The 21,032-nt window shown below is 35.8% G+C and overlaps 1 protein-coding gene and 1 pseudogene across 3 annotated transcripts in view; both read left to right on the top strand.

The window, feature by feature from the left end:
* The window catches only part of GRIA4 (glutamate ionotropic receptor AMPA type subunit 4), a 515,737-nt gene that overhangs the window by 102,729 nt on the left and 391,976 nt on the right, over window positions 1-21,032 (top strand). The gene's annotated exons all lie outside the window — the stretch shown is intronic.
* LOC132429335 (60 kDa heat shock protein, mitochondrial pseudogene) lies at window positions 7,629-8,953 on the top strand (annotated as a pseudogene).

The following is a 21,032-nucleotide window of genomic DNA, read 5'->3' as shown; positions in this document are numbered from 1 at the left end:
GGCCACTTTAGGTAGTATAATCATTTACAATATTGATTCTTCCAATCCAAGAACGTGGTATATTTCTCTATCTGTTTGTGTCATCTTTTATCTCTTTCATCAGTATCTTACAGTTTTCTGAATACAGGTCTTTTGCCTCCTTAGGTAGGTTTATGCCTAGGTATTTTATTCTTTTTGTTGGGACAGTAAATGGGATTGTTTCCTTGATTCCTCTTTCTGATCTTTCTTTGTTAGTGTATAGGAATACAAAAGATTTCTGTGTATTAATTTTGTGTACTGCAACTTTTCCAAATTCATTGATTAGCTCTAGTAGTGGCATCTTTAGGGTTTCCTATGTATATGTCATCTGCAAACAGTGACAGCTTTACATCTTCTTTTTCAATTTGGATTCATTTTATGTTTTTTTCTTCTCTGATTACCATGGCTAGGACTTCCAATACTATGCTGAATAACAGTGGTGAGAGTGGACATCCTTGTCTTGTTCCTGCTGTAGAGGAAATGCTTGCAGTTTTTCACCATTGAGAATGATGTTTGCTGTGGGTTTGCCATATATGGCCTTTATTATGTTAAGGAAGATTCCCTCTATGCCTTCTCTATGGAGAGTTTTTACCATAAATGTTGTTGAATTTGTCAAAAGCTTTTTCTGCATCTATTAAGATAATCATATGGTTTTCATTCTTCAATTTGTCGATGTAGTGTATCACACTGATTGATTTGCCAATATTGAAGAATTCTGTTATCCCTGGGATAAATCCCACTTGATCATGTTGTATGATCCTTTTAATGTGTTGTTGGAATCAGTTTGCTAGTATTTTGTTGAGGATTTTTGCATCTATGTTCATTGGTGGTATTGGCCTGTGATTTTCTTTATTGTGATATCTTTGTCTGGTTTTGGGATCAGGGTGATGGTGGCCTTGTAGAATGATCTTGGGAGTGTTCCTTCCACTGCAATTTTTTTGGAAGAGTTTCAGGAGGATAGGTGTTAACTCTTCTCTAAATGTTTGATAGAATTTGCCTGTGAAGCCATCTGGTCCTGGACTTTTGTTTGTTGAAAGATTTTTAATCACAGTTTCAATTTCAGTAATTGTGAAATTATTGTATTTACAGTGATTGTGTTCATATATTCTATTTCTTCCTGGTTCAATCTTGGAAGGTTTTACCTTTCTCAGAATTTGTCCATTTCTTCTAGGTTGTCCATTATTTTGGCATATGGTTGCTTGTAGTAATGTCTTATAATCCTTGTACATCTGTGGTGCCAGTTATAACTCCTGCTTTTTCACTTCTAATCTTTGATTTGAGTCCTCTTCCTTTTTTTCCTTGATGAGTCTTAGTAAAGTTTTATTAGTTTGGTTTATCTTCTAAAAGAACCAGCTTTTAGTTTTATTGATATTTGCTATTGTTTTTTTCTTCTCTATTTCATTTATTTCTGCTCTGATCTTTATGATTTCTTTCCTTCTACTAAGTTTGTGTTTTGTTTGTTCTTCTTTCTCCAGTTGCTTTTAGGTGTAATGATAGGATGTTTATTAGAGATTTTTCTTTTTTTTGAGGTAAGATTGTATTCTTATAAGCTTCCCTCTTAGAACTGCTTTTACTGTGTCACATAGGTTTTGGATCACTGGGGTTTTGTTACCATTTGTCTCTAGGTATTTTTTTTTTATTTCCTCTTTGATTTCTTAAGTGATCAATTGATTATTTAGTAACATATTTTTTAGCCTCCATGTGTTTGTGCTTTTAACTCTTTTTTTTCCTGTAATAGATTTATAATCTCATAGTGTTGTGGTCAGAAAAGATGCTTGATATGATTTCCATTTTCTTAAATTTACCCAGGCTTGATTTGTGATCCAAGATGTGATTATCCTGGAGGATATTCCATGTGCACTTGAGAAGAAAGTCGTATTGTGTTGCTTTCAGATGGAATGTCTTATAAATATCAATTAAGTCTATCTGGTCTAATGTGTCATTTAAGGCTTCTGTTTCCTTATTAATTTTCTGTCTGGATGATCTGTCCATTGGTGTAAGTGAGGTGTTAAAGTTCCCCACTATTTTTCTGTTACTGTTGATTTCCCCTTTAATAACTGTTAGAATTTGCCTTTGTATTGAGGTGCTCACTATGTGGGGTGCATATATATTTACAATTGTTATATTTTCTTCTTGGATTGATCCCTTGATCATTATGTAGTGTCCTTCCTTGTCTCTTGTAACAGTCTTTATTTTAAAGACTATTTTATCTGATATGAGTATTGCATGGAGTATCTATTTCCATCCCCTCACTTTCAGTCTGTACGTGTCCCTAGGTCAGAAGTGGGTCTCTAGTAGATAGCATATATACGGGTCTTGTTTTTGTATCCCTTCAGCCAGTCTGTGTCTTGGTTGGAGCATTTAAACCATTTACATTTAAGATAGTCATCAATATGTATGTTCCTCTTGACATTTTCTTAATTGTTTTGGGTAGATCTTTTTTCTTCCCTTCCTCTTTTGTTCTCTTCTCCTGTGTTTCTCACCTAAGGAAGTTCCTTTAGCACTTGTTTTAAAGCTGGTTTGGTGGTGCTGAATTCTCTTAGTTTTTGCTTGTCTCTGAAGCTTGTGATTTCTCTATCAAATCTGAATGAGAGCTTTGCTGCGTAAATTATTCTTGGTTGTAGGTTTTTCCTTTTCAATATATCCTGCCACTCCTTCTGGCCTGTAGAGTTTCTTCTTTAAAAACAGCTGATAACTTTATGGAGATTCCCTTGTATCTTATTTGTTGCTTTTCCCTTGCTGCTTTTAATATTTTTCTTTGTATTTAATTTTTGTTAGTTTGATTAATTTGTGTCTCAGCATGTTCCTTGTTGGGTTTATCCTGTATGGGACTCTCTGCACTTCCTGGATGTAGATAACTATTTCCTTTCCCATGTTAGGGAAGTTTCCTAATATAATTCCTTCAAATATTCTCTCAGTCTCTTTCTCTTTCTCTTCTTCCTCTGGGACCCCTGTAATTCTAATGTTGGTGTGTTTTTCTTGTCCCAGAGGTCTCTGAGATTGTCCTCATTTCTTTTCATTCTTTTTTCTTTACTCTGTTCCATGGCAGTGATTTCCACCATTCTATCTTCCAGCTTACTTAGCCTTTCTTCTGCCTCAGTTATTCTGCTATTGATTCCTTCCAGTGTATTTTCATTTCAGTTATTGTATTGTTTATCACTGTTTGTTCTTTAGTTCTTCTAGGTCCTTGTTAAACATTTCTTGTATCTTCTGGATCCCTGCCTCCATTCTTTTTCAGAGATGTTGGATCATCTTTACTATCATTGCTCTGAATTCTTTTTCAGGTAGATTGCCTGTCTCCTCTTCATTTTCTTGGTCTTACAGGTTTTTACCTTGCTCCTTCTTCTGCAGCATATTTCTTTGTTGTCTTACTTTTTCTGCTGTGTTTGTGGTGTCCTTTCCACAGGCTGCAGGGTTGTAGTTCCTTTTGCTTCTGGTGTCTGCCCCTGGTGGTTGAGCTTGGTCCCAGGGATTGTGTAGGCCTCCTGGTGGGAGGGACTGGGGCCTGCCCTCTGGTGGGTGGAGCTGAGTCTTGTCCCTCTGGTGATCAGGACCATGTCAAGTGGTGTGTTTTGGTGTGTCTGTGAGCTTAGCATGACTTTAGCCAGCTTTTCTGCTGATGGGTTGGGCTGTGTTCCTGTGTTTCTGGTTGTTTGGCCTGAGGTGTTCTAGCACTGGAATTTGCAGGCAGTTGGTTGCAGCTGGGTCATAGTGCCAAGATGGGGACCTCCAGGAGAGCTCATGCTAATTAATATTCCCTGAGGCCGGGAATTCCCTAGCAGTCCAGTGGCCAGGACTCGGTGCTCCCCCTTGGGAGCTCAGGTTCAGCCCCCAGCAGGGGAACCTAGACACCACAAGCTTTGTGGCACAGCCAAAACAAAACATTCAAACAGACAAACAAAAACCAAGACAAACAATAAAAACAAAAAACAAGACAGAAACAAAGTAAACAATGAAACAAAAAAACCAGAAACCAAAACAAACAATAAAAACAAAACTAACAAAAACAAAAAACAGAAAAACCCAAACAAAAAAGCAAAGAAACAACAACAACCAAAAAACCTCCCCAAACCAAACCCCCCAAAAACAAAAAATAATATAAAAATAAAGAAATACAATATATATTAAAAAATGTAAGAAATAAAAATAATAAATGAATAAGTTAAAAACTTCCCTGGGTCCTCTGCTATCAGTGTCCTTGCCCCCACAGTGAGCCATAGCCAACCCCTGCCTCCCTTGAAGGCTCTCCAAGACCTCTTATTAGGTCTCTGGACACACTGTGGGCACTGTAGGGGCAGATCAGACTCTGACCTGGCCCTACTTTCATGTACACGTGCCCACAAAGTCTACAGTTGCTAAAGCTAGACCAGTCTCAGTTGTGGAAGCACCCCATTGTCCATTCAGATGTTCTGCAGGTGCTGGGTTTACCAAGCTGATCACAGTGGTTTAATCTGCAGCATGTGCAGGTGCAGTGAGAGATTTCAGCTCTTCTTCCTTAGTCACATAGCCCCTGGGGTTCAGCTTTGGTTTTGGTCCCACCTCTGCATGTGTGTCACCCTCAGGCATCTGCTCCCCACCCAGGAGAGATGAGGTGAAGGCAGGGACTGGGAGCAGGATGGCCCATTTTAGTGGGATGGGGCATGCAGCTACTGACTGGGTCACTCTTGCTTGCTTAGGTGGGGGGGCAAAAGGTGGTGACTGATTGGTGCATGAGTGCTTGCTTTGGTGGGAGTCCCTCTCATTACCCATGGAGCAGGGGCTGGTGTGTGAGGAGAGAGGCCTCAATGGTGGCCCTGCCCTTCGTGTGCCACTCAGCACTGATGCCTTCCATTGCAGTCCATGCTTCCTCCAGGAGCATTCCTGGCTGTGGAGCCCCTCGTTCCCATCCCCTCAGGCTGTCTCCATGCAGCCAATAGCAGTCCTCTACTTGGGTCTGCTCTCCAAACCCTATGTTTCAGCACCCAACCCCCACCAGCACTGGCAGACCCCTGTCTCAGGCTGGGGTGCCCAAAACTGTGGCACAGACTGTCCGTCAAATTCTCTCTCTGTCCTACTTGCCACAGGCCCGCTGCTACAATTTCCTCCGATAGCCCCCAAAGCTTCCCTCCATCTCAGCTGATGGAGCTGCCAGTGAGGGGGCCTCTCCAGTTATGTTAACCTCTCATCTCCTTCAGCTCCTCTGCAAGAGGAGGAGCTAATCCTGTTTCCTCTTTTCTTTTTCTTTCTTTTCTCTCTTTTGTCCTACCCAGTTACGCGAGGATCTTTTCTTGTCCTTTTAGGTGTCTGAGGTCCTCTGCTAGTGCTCAGCAGGTGCTCAGTGTGAATTGTTCCACTTGTAGCTGCATTCTTGATATACTTGTGGGGATAAGTGAACCCCAGGTCCTCCTATTCTGCCTTCTTGACCCAAACTCTGCATGACTCTTCCAGAGTACCATTTTTAAGTGTACTCTTCTTAGAACTATTTTAAACCTATATGTACCAAAAAATAAATATTGGTAAGCAGAGACAGTAGTTATTCCATAATGGAGACAAAATGATAGATTCCTTTTAAATATTTTACATTTCTGAAAAAATAAATTCACTTTTTGATGCACTTACAAACATAAAAGAAAATTAAGACTACGGCTTTATTTTTAATTTACCAAATTATCAAACCTATTACCTTCTGCCTTTTCTGCATTAGATTCCAAAGCCTACTGGGATGTATAAAGAATGAGCAGTTTCTTGTGAATATTTATAGGATTAATCTATTATACTTCATCTAATATTTTAGTTATAGTACATTTAAGTGCTGACAATGCTTTTCTGTAAGAAATAAAATAAAATAAAATTACTAGTACTTAATTGATTTTGCACAAATACTCAAAAAAGTAAAGAAGAGGACCAAAAACTTCACTGATATTTTATAATTATAAATATATCTTTATCTAATTTATTTCAAAAGCTTACAGATATCTCCAGGTCTGTAAATATAATAAATACTTATTCAATACAACTTAACATGTAATACTTGTTTAAAAAGACACGTTTACTTTCTTCATTCAGTGAGTGTCTATAATACACAACACTCTCTGGCAGCCACCAAAGAAATAATTCTTTCCCCGTAAGTTTTTATTAATCAATTTATAACCTAATTAACTATTTAATTACAATTGCAGGGAATGCTAATAAAAATTATAGGTTCTATGAGAGCTTGCAAAATGTTTGCTGAATTTAGGGATCAGGAAAGATATCCTCAAGATAGTAACTGATCTGAGTAATGAAAAGTGACTAAGAGGCCACTAGGTGAGTGAATAGTGGTTAAGTGCAGAGGAACATTTCAGGCTGAGGGAGTAGGTGGCAAAGGCCCCACAGAAAGAAAAATGGCCAGTGTGGTCAAAGTCCACAGAGAAGTGGCTGTATAGGCCAGAAGATGGAAGACTTGTTAAGCTTAGCTAAGAACTTGGTCTTCATCTTAATGTAGAAGCTTCTGAAGGACTTTGAAAGAAAATGAAAAAATTTACATTTTTAAAAGATCACCCTGAATCTGGTGTAGAGAAAGGATTGAAGGAAGATATGGATGATTGCTGGGAGTTTCTTAAGTAGTCTAAGAAAGATATGAATGGGTAGAGAAAACCCCTTTAACAACTGCAACAAAGAAGATTAAATATTTTAGAATAAGCTTAAAAAGAAATATGTGCTACCTCTATAAGGAAAACTTTAAAACATACGTGAAAGAAGTAAAAGTATACTTGAACAAGTAAAGAGACATCCCCTCTTCCTGTATGAGACTATTCAACATTATAAAGATGTCAGTTCTCCCTTAATTAACTTATAAAATTAGCTCAATCTTAATCAAAATATTAGCAGCCTTTTTTATGGTGTAGAAAATAATAATAAAGTTTATATGGAAAAACAAACATACAAGAAGAGGCAGGAAAACACTGAAAAAGAAAATCTATGAAAGGATATTAGCCCTGCCAGATAGAAAGCTATAAAGATATACTTCAAAGTAGCTGCAATTAAAATAGTGTGGTACTGGCACATGAATAGATAAAGAGAACAGAGGAACAGAATGGAAAACCCAGAAGTAGATTCAAATACATAAGGAAGCTTATTATATGATCAAGGTAATCTGTGGGGCATCAATGAGGCAAAGGTGGACTTTTTAATTAATGGTTGTAGAACAACTGGGTGGCCATTTGGAAAAAAATAAAATTTGATAAATATCACACACCATATACCAAAATAAACTCCAAATTGATCAGGAATGCAAATATAAAAAATGAAAACAAGAACTAGAAGAACACTGGTATGAATTTCTCTTTCTCCTCACAATAAGAAAATACTTTCTATTTCACAAACTCTAGAGGAAATGAAAGAAAACATTGATAAATTTGACTACGTGAAAGTGAAAGTTTAAAAAAAGAAGCTAAGACAGTAACATAAGCAATATCACAGACAATTTATTAACTGGGAGAAAACATTTGCAATGTGTAACACAAGAGCCAATATCCCTAATACATAAAGAACTCTTAAAACTGAAGAAAAAGGAATCAAAAACCCAATGGCAAAATAAGAAAAAGACTTAAGCAGCCATTCACAGAGACAGAAAAAGCATATTTGTTAAAAATATTGCCAATGATACAAATAAAAAGACTATAGGCCCACCACCACTGCTGCCCTACTGATATACTCTATTACCAAAGATGGCTTAGAGAAGATTAGCAAAGGTGTTTAGCCGGTGGAAATCAAAAGAGGTGTAATGTTAGATATAGGTGCTGTAATTGCTGAACTTAGCACACAGTCTAAACTTGTACCAACCCTTTAAGAAATTGCTGATTGCTAAGATTTCTGCAAACAAAGAAATTGGCAATATAATTTCCAATGCAAAGAAAAAGATTGGAATAAATGGTGTAGACATGTTAAAGGATAGAAAACCCCCGAATGATGAACTAGAAATTATAAATTATTAAGTTGAAGTTTATATTTCTTCATATTTTGTATACATCAAAAGATCAGAAATGTGTATTTCAGGATGCCTGTGTTCTATTGACTGAAAAGAAAGTATCTAGTCTATTATACTGGCCCTTGAAATTGCCAATGTTCATTGTAGCCCTTGATACTAATTGCTGAAGATGTTGATGGAGAGGCTCTAAATACACTCCTTTTGAATAGGCTAAAAGTTGGTCTTCAGATTGTAGCAGTCAAAGCTCCAGGTGTTTGTGACAATAGAAAAAAACCTGTTTAAAAACATGGCAATAGCTAGTGGTGGTTCAGTGTTCAGAGAAGAGAGATTGACCCTAAATCATGATGATGATGATTTTCAGACTCATGACTTAGGAAAAGTTGGAGAGGTCATTATGACCAAAGATGAAGTTCTGCTCTTAAAAGGAAAAAGTTAGCAGTCTCAAATTGAAAAACATATTCAAGAAATCAATGAGCAGTCAGATATCATAATTAAAGAATGTGAAAAGGAAAAACTGAGTGGACTCTAGCAAAATTTTCAGTAGAATAGCTGTGCTGAAGGTTAATTAAACAAGTTATGCTGCAGTGAATGAAAAAGTATTTACAGATCCCCTTGATGTTCCATGAGTTGCTGTTAAACAAAGCATTGTTCTGGGAGGGGGTTGTGTTCTGCTTTGCTACATTTCAGCCTTAGACTCACTAATTATAGCTAATGAAGATTTTTAAAAATGATACAGAAATTATTAAAAGAACACTCAAAATTCTTGTACTTATCATTGTTAAGAATGTAGATGTTGAAAGATTATTGATAATTGAGAAAATTATGCTAAATTCCTCAGAAGTTGGTTATGATGCTATGCTTGGAGCTTTTGTGAATATGGTGCAGAAGGGAATTACTGATCCAACTAAGTTTGTAAGAACTTCTTTATTGGATGCTAAAGAAGAGAAAGATCCTGGAAATCAGTGGAATGGATGGTATAGAGGGTGATAAGTTCTAATTCCTAGAACAGTGCTTCACCATTACTAATGAACTATGACAGGATGCTTGAGACAATGTTTCTCACCAATAATTTCAGAGAAGTCAATTGAAGAAAATGAAGAAAAGGCTGTCTGATATTTAAGAAACTCACTATAATCCTCAATTACTAGTTTCAGTTGACAATATATAATGATTTTCATTGTCCATGCTTATAGATCATTTATTTTGTATTTTTAAATAAAAAATCATTTGTACAATCATGAAAAAAAGGATATGTGAAAGAGTACCTATAGTATGCGATCCTTTATGTAAGAAAAAAGGGCAATGAATAAAACACATTTATCCACTAATCTCTTCAAAAGAAATATCAGAAAAATAAATCAGAAAATAATGAGATTGGTTACCAATATAATGTGGGTAGGAATGGAAATGAAAGAACGTAAAAGGGATGATACTTCTTTAAGTATACTTTTCTGTGTAGCACTGTCTTATAGGATGTACCCTCAAACAAAAATATATGACAAAACCAGGATGTAGGGGGAGCCCAAAATGGAATACAAAAAATAATAATACTACAAAAATACCTAACTATGTTACAAATGAATGGCATAACCATACTTGAAGGAGATAGAGGAAAAAATAATTCACTTAGTAATTTGCAGAAACAATATTTTGATTGTATACCATACACAAATATATACTACTGCTGGCTTAAAAAATATTCACCACCTAAAAGTTGAGAGTTATGTTCTATTTGGTGGGAATTTTTAGGACTTCAATCCTGGGAGGCAGCATCTCAAGTAACCCTGAGAGAACTGCTTCAAGGAGGCAAGGAGAGAAACCAGGTTATATATTATAAAAGTTTTGCAACAAAGGGCAGGTAGTCTGGATGTCAAAAGATTACTGTTAATTAAAGAAAACTAGATATCTCAAGTTAAGTAATTTAGCATTTTCCTATGTATGGGAAGATGCAAGAGTCTGGGCTCACTGAAATCATTCCTCATGATATGTATCTCAGCTACCTGGGACCACTATCCTGTATTTTCATATCCTGAGTTTCCTCAGGGCTCACCAACTCACCGTTGGCAGTGGCTGCAATTGCTGATGACTGTGACATCCTTTGTTTACTGATATGGCAGTCAGTATTCCATTTATCAGCCACACTATTAAGCAAACATCAGTTTATTTATTTGAAGATCATAAATATCAATATAGTGAATCATTGCTAAAGCAGACAGATTATTGTCAAAGTATACACAATACACCTCTGACCTGTGTAACTCAAATTTATTCACCTAATTTAGTTCAAAACAACATTCTAAAAATAAAATTATGAAGAGAAGAAAAATTATTCCTTCATGTGTTACAGCATACTTGTGTTTTAGTCTGTCCAAACTTTTTCTCATTATATAGAACTTGATTTATATGGATTTCATCTATACATTCCCTTTGGGGAAAAAAACTGAAAATGAACAAAATAGCAGCCACTCTTTGAAAATATCAATAAAATACACTTCTTTAACTCGGAACACTATTTCTATGAGAGCGACTTTAAGAACATATTACAGGGATGGCGATACAGGAAAGAGAGGTTATTTCATGAAATGAATATTGATTAAGCATGTTCCATACGTTATAGGCAATTTTGTTGATATAATCTTTTTAAGATGAGGCATCAGTCCTTAAGGATTTGGAACTATATAGTCCTTGAGGCTTAATTCTATTCTGGCTCAGCACTTTACTAAAGCTGTACTATTGGACAAGTTTAAAACCTTTCTGAACTGCTGTTTCACCCTCGTAAAATGGGGATACCACAACACTTATTTTGAAAACTTGTGAGAATTAAATGTAAAATATTCTGAAAATAATTGGCTGGAAATAAATGTCAGTGTTTCTTTCCTTTACCCTTTATGACAGCATTTTTTGAGAAGATTCAGCTTTAAAATACATGGATGTTATAGGTTATAAATCATTATATATGTAAATAATTGTTATTATGAATAATTAGAAAAATGGCTTCAATTTACACTTATCAAGAAAGCCAGTCTCACCAAATGAATACACATATTGGTCGGTTCATCTCTGTGGCCAACATCTCATACTAGGACACTGGAAAGTATTGGTGGATTTTTTTCCCCTATAATAAAGAACTGGTGTATCTAATTCATGTTAAACTGTCCAAGAGATTTATATGTAGAATATCTAGATAGAAAAAGTAAAATCTTCAGATAACGAAGATAAACTAAAGGGAACTGTAAAGGTCTATAGGCATATTCCTATTCATGCTATGTCAACCATTTAATTCACTAAGTTTTTTTATCTTATTTGGAATGAGAAAATATCATAGAAATGGAAATGCAAACTTCCTCCCATAGACATAAAGATTTCAAAGTCAAATCATATTTGCTTCTCAATAAAAAGATTATTTCAACACTTCAAACAATCCTATTTTTGTGCATAATTTAAAAATCACATTACTTGTACCCTTTACCATACTTAGTGAATCTTTTTCATGTAGTTTTGTTGTTGTTGTTTTGTTTTTTTAAACACTGAAAAAGCTTTGAGTGAATTACCTATGAATAAATCATTGCAGTCCAAATTTAAAAGTACATTTGACCTCAGGCCATTCCTCATAACTAGTGAATGCTCAAAAAATATGAAAACAGTGTTTAAAAAAGGCACTGGAGAAATGATTTCATAAACAGAAGCCATATATTAAATTTAAATACAATTTAGAAAGGTAAATATTGCTCAATATTTTTTTGTATATGATGAGATGTTTAATTTCATGATGGAGATATAAAAATAGTGTTTATCATTAGAAATCTAAGCAAAACTCTTCTACTAAGTAACAGGTTACTATTGCAACATAGTACAGAAAAACATTCTGAATACATTTAATTGTGTACCTATGGACACATACTCAAAGGAAATTTATAAAATGAAATTATTTGTTAAAATGATAGGATTATGGGAAATTTCTAATTTTTCTCTAATGCTTTAATAACTTAAACCCATGCTTAATTTACAAAAACACCATCATGAATTATATATTCCAATATCAACTGCAAGTGTTTTTTCTTTCCTGAATGATCTGTGGGAACACAAGCTTTCAGTAAACTTTCAACTACCTGTTTCTCTATCTTGTATGAGAAGCTTTTAAAATTGGGTTTGTTGTTAAATTACTCAGGGAAAATAGTTCAGGAATTATTAATTAATATATGCTAATTAAGAACATAAAATATTTTAAAGATGCACAAACAGAAACCAGAATGGAAATTTAAAGTAGCTCGTGACCATTAAAGTAACAAAAGAACAATTTAACAATTATTAGCAACTGACCCAGAGGACCAGTAGTAGGTACAGCTGTCAGTAAAACAATTAACTTGCGCAGTGGCAGGCTTTGGAACTTGTATGGTACTTAGTGAGCACAGCTATGCTAAGCTAATTTTCTTTGTTATAATGATAATACAGAAACCACTAAACTTAGAAAGGCCTTTAGACAAAGTCTACATGATTTAGGTTTTACAAAATATTTTTGAGCTTCTTTTATGTGAGAATTGTAGAAATTATATCTCAACTTCCAAATTCAAATTTACAGAAACATTATTTAGAGGCTATATTTGATAAACTAAAATTAAATATTTTTTTCTTTTTTAGGAATTCATTATCTCAATCTTATTTTTGTAATTTTTAAACTAAGAGTTACAAAAATTAGTTGTGAAATACTTTAAATTCTAAAAAACAAGAGAAACCAAATCAACATATAATTGAGACAAAGTAATTGGTGCAACTTCTATATATAAGATATTGTGCTGGAGAATATGTGTCACAAAATTAGACTGTGTTCAATTTCTTAACATTTTAATGATCTGATACCACTTCTACATAACCTTGTTGACATTTCCCTATAATAAATGATGGACAAGTCCCCATAGTAAAATAATGATATGTCACAAATTAACAATGGCCTCAATCAACAGTTGAGCCTGGCACCTAAATATTATTAGACCTAAGACTAGTATAATCTATTATAAAATAACATCAGTTGTCTTTCAAAATGTAATTGGTTCATATTTAGTAAACCCATCTTGATGGATGTATTTCCAAATAATTATTTTATTCAGATTCACCAGGAATCTGTATTGCTCAAACTAGACATGCCAATGCAGATATTTATTCAACTGCAATGATAATATCTGCTTTAGAATGTAATACAGTTACACTGCACAGAATGACTCTGTGATCTTAAGCAAGTTGGAACAGACCCAGAAATCTGTGTGTGTGTGTGCATGTTTGTGTATATTCTGACTGTTTCATCAGGTGTCTTTGAAAGCCTTCTATTAATAAACAGTCTAGATTAGGTTTCCTAATGTCCACAAAATGATAGCAGTCAAAGCATATGCTTTTCTGGTCTCAAATGCAATGGATTCACCATCAACCAACAACTCAGAACTTGCTGTCTTCGAGGTCAGACTTGATGACAATCACAATTGATAGCTGTTCAATTCTTTTTTTTTTTTAATCTGGCATACAGATATTATATCTTATGGAGAATTACTAAACAATGTGTTGTCAAATAAGTATAAGACTGATCTTTGGATTGAGGCGGGAAAACATCAATTACTTGTTTACTATGTTTCACTTAGGCACCCTGCAGGGCTGCCAACCATGACAATCAAAAGATGCTATAACTTACAATACTATTGCATCTATTCATTACATTTGTTGCAGGCATGTTGTTGAGCGCATTTTCTATTATATATCACTGTCTTCCCTATATGAAGTTCCATGTTTGAAACATATTTTAGAATTTAACACTAGAGAAATCTTTCTTTCCATCCATGATTTGGCCCCACTGGAAGTAAGAATATGGAACTTATTCTGATTCGATGGCCAAGAAGCCTACAGGCAGATGTTTCGCTCTAATTAATAGTCAATAGATTAGTATAAGAAATCTGGTCAGGAAGATACGATTTACGTCAAGATAAAAGTAATAGGAAGGCTGCACAGAAGATAGTGAATTTGAGCCAGGTCTGAGAATATGGAATATAGTTGGATATTAAACAGGCATAAAGGCCTCAATATAGCTCTGTTCTGGCTAGAATATGATAGGTTGCTATAACAAAAAGACCCAAACATTTCAAGATGAAGACAAGAGAAGTCGTAACTCAATAGTGGGTTTTCAAGTTAACGGGAGAAGGGCTTTCCTCTATTTGGTGTTTGGGGACCTGGGATCCTTTCATTTTGTGGTGTTGGCATCCTATAAAGCCATCCCTGTCATCTGCCATCAGCTAGCAGGAAAAAGTACAAAGTACACATAAGAGGTGAAATGTGTCAAGCTTGAAAGTGGCTCATCATATCATTTCTACTTGATTTCCATTGGGAAAGACTTACTTGCTCAGCCACCAGTAACTGCAAGCGAGACCCAGAAATGTAGTGTAACTGAGTGCCAGGAAGAAGAAGTGAATAGATGCTAGTGGACTCTGCCACAAATATTAAAAATAATAACTTACATTTAAAATACAAATAGTTAGGTGTAGTAACAAGCATAATTTTTTCTTAGACAATGTTTATAATTTCTCTGTAAATTTCTTATCCATTACAACTATTTCTTTTTCCATATGCAAAAATGTTAGCTATATTCTCAAAGGTTTTGGTTCTATAAGAAATGCTAGATTGATAGGACACCAGCCTATACTATAGCACATTTTATAGCTCTGATTAAATGTAGATTTCATTGAGAGCATAGAAGGAAGAACAGACTTCCATTTACATAAAGAAGTAAAATAATTTTCTTACTTCTACAGTACAATGTGATAATCTATACATTTCAAATGATTTTCAGAGGTTTTATTTATCACTGGACTCTCAACTACCTTAACTTTAATAATTTTTTTAACATCTTTATTGGGGTATAATTGCTTTACAATGGTGTGTTAGTTTCTGCTCTATTACAAAGTGAATCAGCTATACGTATACATATATCACTATATCTCCTCCCTCTTGTGACTCCGTCCCACCCTCCCTATCCCACCCCTCTAGGTGGTCACAAAGCACCGAGCTGATCTCCCTGTGATATGTGGCTGCTTCCCACTAGCTATCTATTTTACATTTGGCAGGGTATATATGTCCATGCCACTCTTTCACTTCATCCCAGCTTACCCTTCACCCTCCCCATGTCCACAAATCCATTCTCTACGTCTGCGTCTTTATTCCTGTCCTGCCCCTAGGTTCTTCAGAAACATTTTTTTTTAATTCCATGTATATGTGTTAGCATGTAGTATTTGTTTTTCTCTTTCTGACTTAATTCACTCTGCATGATAGTCTCTAGATCCATCCACCGCACTACAAATAACTCAATTTCGTTTCTTTTTATGGTTGAGTAATAGTTCATTGTATACATGTGCCACATCTTATTTATCCATTCACCTGTCGATGGACACTTAGATTGCTTCCATGTCCTGGCTATTGTAAATAGAGCTGCAATGAACATTGTGGTACATGACTCTTTTTGAAATATGGTTTCCTCAGGGTATATGCCCAGTAGTGGGATTGCTGGGTCGTATGGTAGTTCTATTTTTAGTTTTTTAAGGAACCTCCATACTGTTCTCATTAGTGGCTGTATCAATTTACATTCCCACCAACAGTGCAAGAGGGTTCCCTTTTCTCAACATGCTCTCTAACATTTATTTTTTGATGATGGCCTTTCTGGCTGGTGTGAGGTGATACCTCATTGCAGTTTAGATTTGCATTTCTCTAATGATTAGTGATGTTCAGCATCCTTTCATGTGTTTGTTGGCAATCTGTATATCTTCTTTGGAGAAATGTTTATTTAGGTCTTCTGCCCATTTATGGATTGGATTGTTTGTTTTCTTGATATTGAGCTACATGAGCTGCTTGTAAATTTTGGAGGCTAATCCTTTGTCAGTTGCTTCATTTGCAAATACTTTCTCCCATTTTGAGGTTGTCTGTTCATCTTGTGTATGGTTTCCTTTGCTGTGCAAAAGCTTTTAAGTTACATTAGTCCCATTTGTTTATTTTTGTTTTTATTTCCATTTGTGTAAGAGGTGGGTCAAAAAGATCTTGCTGTGATTTATATCATAGAATGTTCTGCCTATGTTTTCCTCTAGGAATTTTTTAGTGTGTAGCCTTATATTTAGGTCTTTAATCGATTTTGACTTTATTTTTGTATTTGGTGTTAAGGAGTGTTCTAATTTCATTCTTTTACATGTAGCTGTCCAGTTTTCCCAGCACCAATTATTAAAGAGGCTGTCTTTCCTCCATTGTATATTCTTGCCTCCTTTATCAAAGATAAGGTGACCATACCTACATGGGTTTATCTCTTGTCTTTCTATCCTGTTCCATTAATCTATAGTTCTGTTTCTGTGCCATTACCATACTGTCTTGATTACTGTAGTTTTGTAGTGTAGTCTGAAGTCTAGGAGCATGATTCTTTCAGCTCTGTTCTTCTTTCTCAAGATTGCTTTGGCTATTCAGGGTCTATTGTGTTTCCATACAAATTGTGAAATTTCATGTTCTAGTTCTATGAAAAATGCCATTGGTAGTTTGATAGGGATTGCACTGAATCTGTAGATTGCTTGGGTAGTATAGTCATTTTCACTATGTTGATTCCTCTGATCCAAGAACATGGTATATCTCTCCATCTGTTTGTATCAACTTTAATTTCTGTCATCAGTGTCTTATAATTTTCTGCATACAGGTCTCTTGTCTCCTTAGGTAGGTTTATTCTTATGTATTTTATTCTTTTTGTTGCAATGGTAAACGAGAGTGTCTCCTTAATTTCTATTTCAGATTTTTCATCATTAGTGTATAGGAATGCCAGATATTTCTGTGCATTAATTTTGTATCCTGCTACTTTACCAAATGCATTGATTACCTCTAGTAGTTTTCTGGTAGCATCTTTAGGATTTTCTATGTATAGTACCATGTCATCTACAAACAGTGACAGCTTTACTTCTTTTCTGATTTGGATTCCTTTTATTTCTTTATCTCCTCTAATTTCTGTGGCTAAAACTTCCAAAACTATGTTGAATAATAGTGCTGAGAGTGGACAACTTTGTCTTGTTCTTGATCTTAGAGGAAACTGTTTCAGTTTTTCACCACTGAGAATCATGTTGGCTGTGGGTTTGTCATATATGGCCTGTATAATGTTGAGGTAAGTTCCCTCTATGCATACTTTCTGGAGGGTTTTTATCATAAATGGGTGTTGAATTCTGTCAAAAGCTTTTTCTGCATCTACTGAGATGATCATATGGTTTTTCTCCTTCAATTTGTTAATATGATTTATCACATTGTTTGATTTGTGTATATTGAAGAATCCTTGCATTCCTGGGATAAATCCCACTTGATCATGGTGTATGATCCTTTTAATGTGCTGTTGGATTCTGTTTGCTAGTATTTGTTGAGGATTTTTGTTTCTATGTTCTTCAGTGATATTGGCCTGTAGTTTTCTTTCTTTGTGACTTTTTTGTCTGGTTTTGGCATCAGGGTGATGGTGGCCTCATAGAATGAGTTTGGGAGTGTTCCTCCCTCTGATATATTTTGGAAGAGTTTGAAAAGGATAGCTGTTTACTCTTCCTAAATGTTTGATAGAATTCACCTGTGAAGCCATCTGTTCCTGGGCTTTTATTTGTTGGAAGATTTTTATTCACAGTCTCAATTTCAGTGCTTGTGATTGGTCTGTTGATATTTTTTATTTCTTCCTGGTTTAGTCTCAGAAGGTTGTGCTTTTCAAAGAATGTGTCAATTTCTCCCAGGTTGTCCAATTTATTGGCATATAGTTGCTTGTAGTAATCTCTCATGATCCTTTGTATTTATGCAGTGTCAGTTTTTACTCCTCCTTTTTCATTTCTAATTCTGTTGATTTGAGTCTTCTCCCTTTTTTTCTTGATGAGTCTGGCTAATGTGCATGTGCATCTCTTAGCCAAGATGTATTCTAGCGAAGAGGCCTATGGATAGTTGACATCACTTACTATGGGGTGACACCCCTCCTTTTTCGACCTCCAAGGAATTTTTCTGCACATGTGTAATCAGGGAGGTCTCCTTGACTTTGAGAATGAGGAATATGTGGTCCTTTATATCTTATCTGAGCAGGACCCAGCTTCCTCCATCATTCTGCTTTTATGGAGTTTCTGTCCACAGGGGACAAACTTCAGCTGTTTGGCCTGGTGCCCACATATCTCCTACCTCAAATTTCCCCTGAGAGACATAGAACACAAGAAATCTTTTTTGGGAGGATGAAGGGCAAAGGTCTGTCTTCCGTAGCTTCTTCAGGCTGGCAAGGGGCTTATTGACCTTACCTAGTTGGGTCACGGAGCTCTCGCTTGGTCTCTTTAAGGGGCCCAGGGTGACTTCTGTTGTTATTCCAGCAGGATCTGTTTCAAGGAGTGGCTGGAATCTCTGCCTAACTGTCATCTTGTCTGGGAAACTGTTGTGCCCTTAGAAAGAACAAGCTAGACAGGTAGATTAAGAAGGCATGGGTCAAAAATCAGTGAAAGAATTATTGTAAGCAGGGGCCAAGCAGGAGTAAGAACCAGGTTACATGTGATAGCAATTTTGATCTTGGTCCAGATAGAGTCAGTGCTTGGGTTACGCTGAACAAAGGAATGGAGCCATTTGGGATGGTCATATACATTTTTGATGTACTCTTCTATTAGCTCAGTATGATTGATATAGGTGTAACAGACCCAGTTAGATGTAGTTGGACAATTTGGACATTAGTAGACAAAATAGATCTTATTTCTTTTCAGGAGAATAAGGCTGAAACCCAGTCTGGGCCTGGCACTTTGGAGAGACTTGTAGCCAGGTAGCCAGTTGTCTAGTTTTATCTAAGCGGGTTTTAACTTTTAATGTGGTTATTAACACATAGATAACAAGTGCTATTGGTCATTATACATGTCCTTTCCTTTTGTTAATGTATGATCTGAAGTAATTTCATTGTGTAAAAAACGTAATAGTTCCAAGAGGAGAGCTTTAAAAAGTAAGGTTTTAGTCACCAGCCACCAACTGACATTGTTTTGAGAGTGGCTGGTGGTATCCCAAGTCTGACATAGCTCAGAAAACTCAAGTTCTTAGCAATACAAGAACTTGTCTGAAATCACACCCATAGTGTCCCTAGTTATTTCCTTGGATATCTAAACCATAGCTACTCCATTTTGACTTTTAGTTGTAATTTTCTCCTTAATAGTCAAAGTAGATGTCACCATCAATGATGTTAGAGTTTCTCTAGGTATGAGAAGATGCAAGAATTGGGGCTTACAAAATCTTCTCCTGAAAGTATCTAACTATCTGAAGGCCTGTTCTGCAAGTTTTTCCCAGAGCACAGAGTGCCTCATTCCTGACCTCCACCCTGAAGTCCTTTCAGGGGGTGTTGAAAGTCAGCAGCTTCAATGGCCATGATTTAATCTTCATAGAGTTAAATAGCAAGTACCAGTTTCCAATTGGCAGGGTCCCTTCATGGTCATAAATTCGACCATGGTTTGGGGGGATATTTCATGACCATTTTGTCCCATGGTGCTAGGAATGCTCATTTCCAAGTCTGACAAAGATTTCACTGATAGGCGACTCAATGTGCTTTTACAGGACTAGGCCTTGCAAGTAGCAAAAATTCTCTGGGCCACCTGTCTTACTAGCCTCTTATGATCCAGGAAAATATTCCCCCTCGTTGCTCCTTTTCACATCTAGAGTTACAATATTACAATCATTGATCTCATATGGGACTATATATCATCATTTTATCAGAGGCTCAGTCATACATTTGGTAATTTAAGAAACAACAATTTTCTGAAACAGGCAATATAGAAAATAATATATCTAGCAGTATTAGTAAGTTCACAATTAAGAATTTAAGTCAAAACCTTCCATTAGGTGTAGCTCAGTATATCCTCAGGTCGTCTGACTTAGTCTGTTCTGTACAAATCCTTATCATTAAGGGAAAATATATATTGGCACTGTCCATAAGGTATCCAGCTCACTTTCCTAGTGTTACTAGACTGATTAGCCTTAGAAGGATTTAATTGTTCCCAGCATAAAGGAGCCTCTAAACTTAAATTACCATACCCTGGTGTTAACTACATAAATCCATCCCATAATTGTGGGAGGTTTTATTTATTGGCTGAAATTTTGCTCGTTGCTCTGATTGAGCTTGAGTAATAGAGGAAAATTCACATTCATGACCAGGGTCAGAGCAAATATTATTAATCAGCTAGGTGAGGGGATCCCACCTAGTAATAGCAGTAGTGGCCTGAACATGACTGTAATTCTCTCTTCTAGAAAAAATTCCCTAACAGCTGGCCAATAAGAGACTTGGAGTGGAGAAAACCACCAAGGTGACCCATAGGGCCTAGAAAAAGTAATTAGCCACAAACCCAACAATTGGATTGATTTTACAACTAACATGGGATCGTGTCCATGATAGGAAAACATTTGATTCATACACAAAGGTACAAAAATTCAAGAAAACATTAAGCAACTGGGAAAAGAAGAACAAAGAAAACCCAAAGTTAGTAGAAGGAAAGAAATCATAAGATGAGAGCAGAAATAAATGAAATAGAAGTGAAGAAAACAATGGAAAAGGTCAACAAAACTAAAAGTTTGTTCTTTAAGAAGATAAACAAAATTGATAAACCTTTAGCCAGACTCATCAAGAAAAAACGGAGAAGACTCAAATCAATAAAATAGGGGTGAAAAGGGGAGATCACAAATGATGCCACAGAAATACAAAGGATCATAGACTACTATGAGCAACTATATGCCAATAAAATGGACAACCTGAAAGAAATGTATGAATTCTTGGAAAGGTACAACTTTCCAAGACTGAACCAGGAAGAATTAAAAAATATAAACAGACAAATCACAGGTAATGAAATTGAAACTGTAATTAAAAATCTTACAACAAATAAAAGTCCAGGAACAGATGGCTTCACAGGTGAATTTTGTCAAACATTTAGAGAAGAGTTAACAACTATCCTTCTAAAACTCTTCCAAAAAATTGCAGAGGGAGGAACACTCCCAAACTCGTTCTACAAGGCCACCATCACCCTGATACCAAAACCAGACAAAGATA

Source organism: Delphinus delphis, chromosome 8 (genome assembly GCF_949987515.2).
Source record: "Delphinus delphis chromosome 8, mDelDel1.2, whole genome shotgun sequence".
NCBI lineage: Eukaryota > Metazoa > Chordata > Mammalia > Artiodactyla > Delphinidae > Delphinus > Delphinus delphis.
This window is presented reverse-complemented; position numbering and strand designations above follow the sequence as displayed.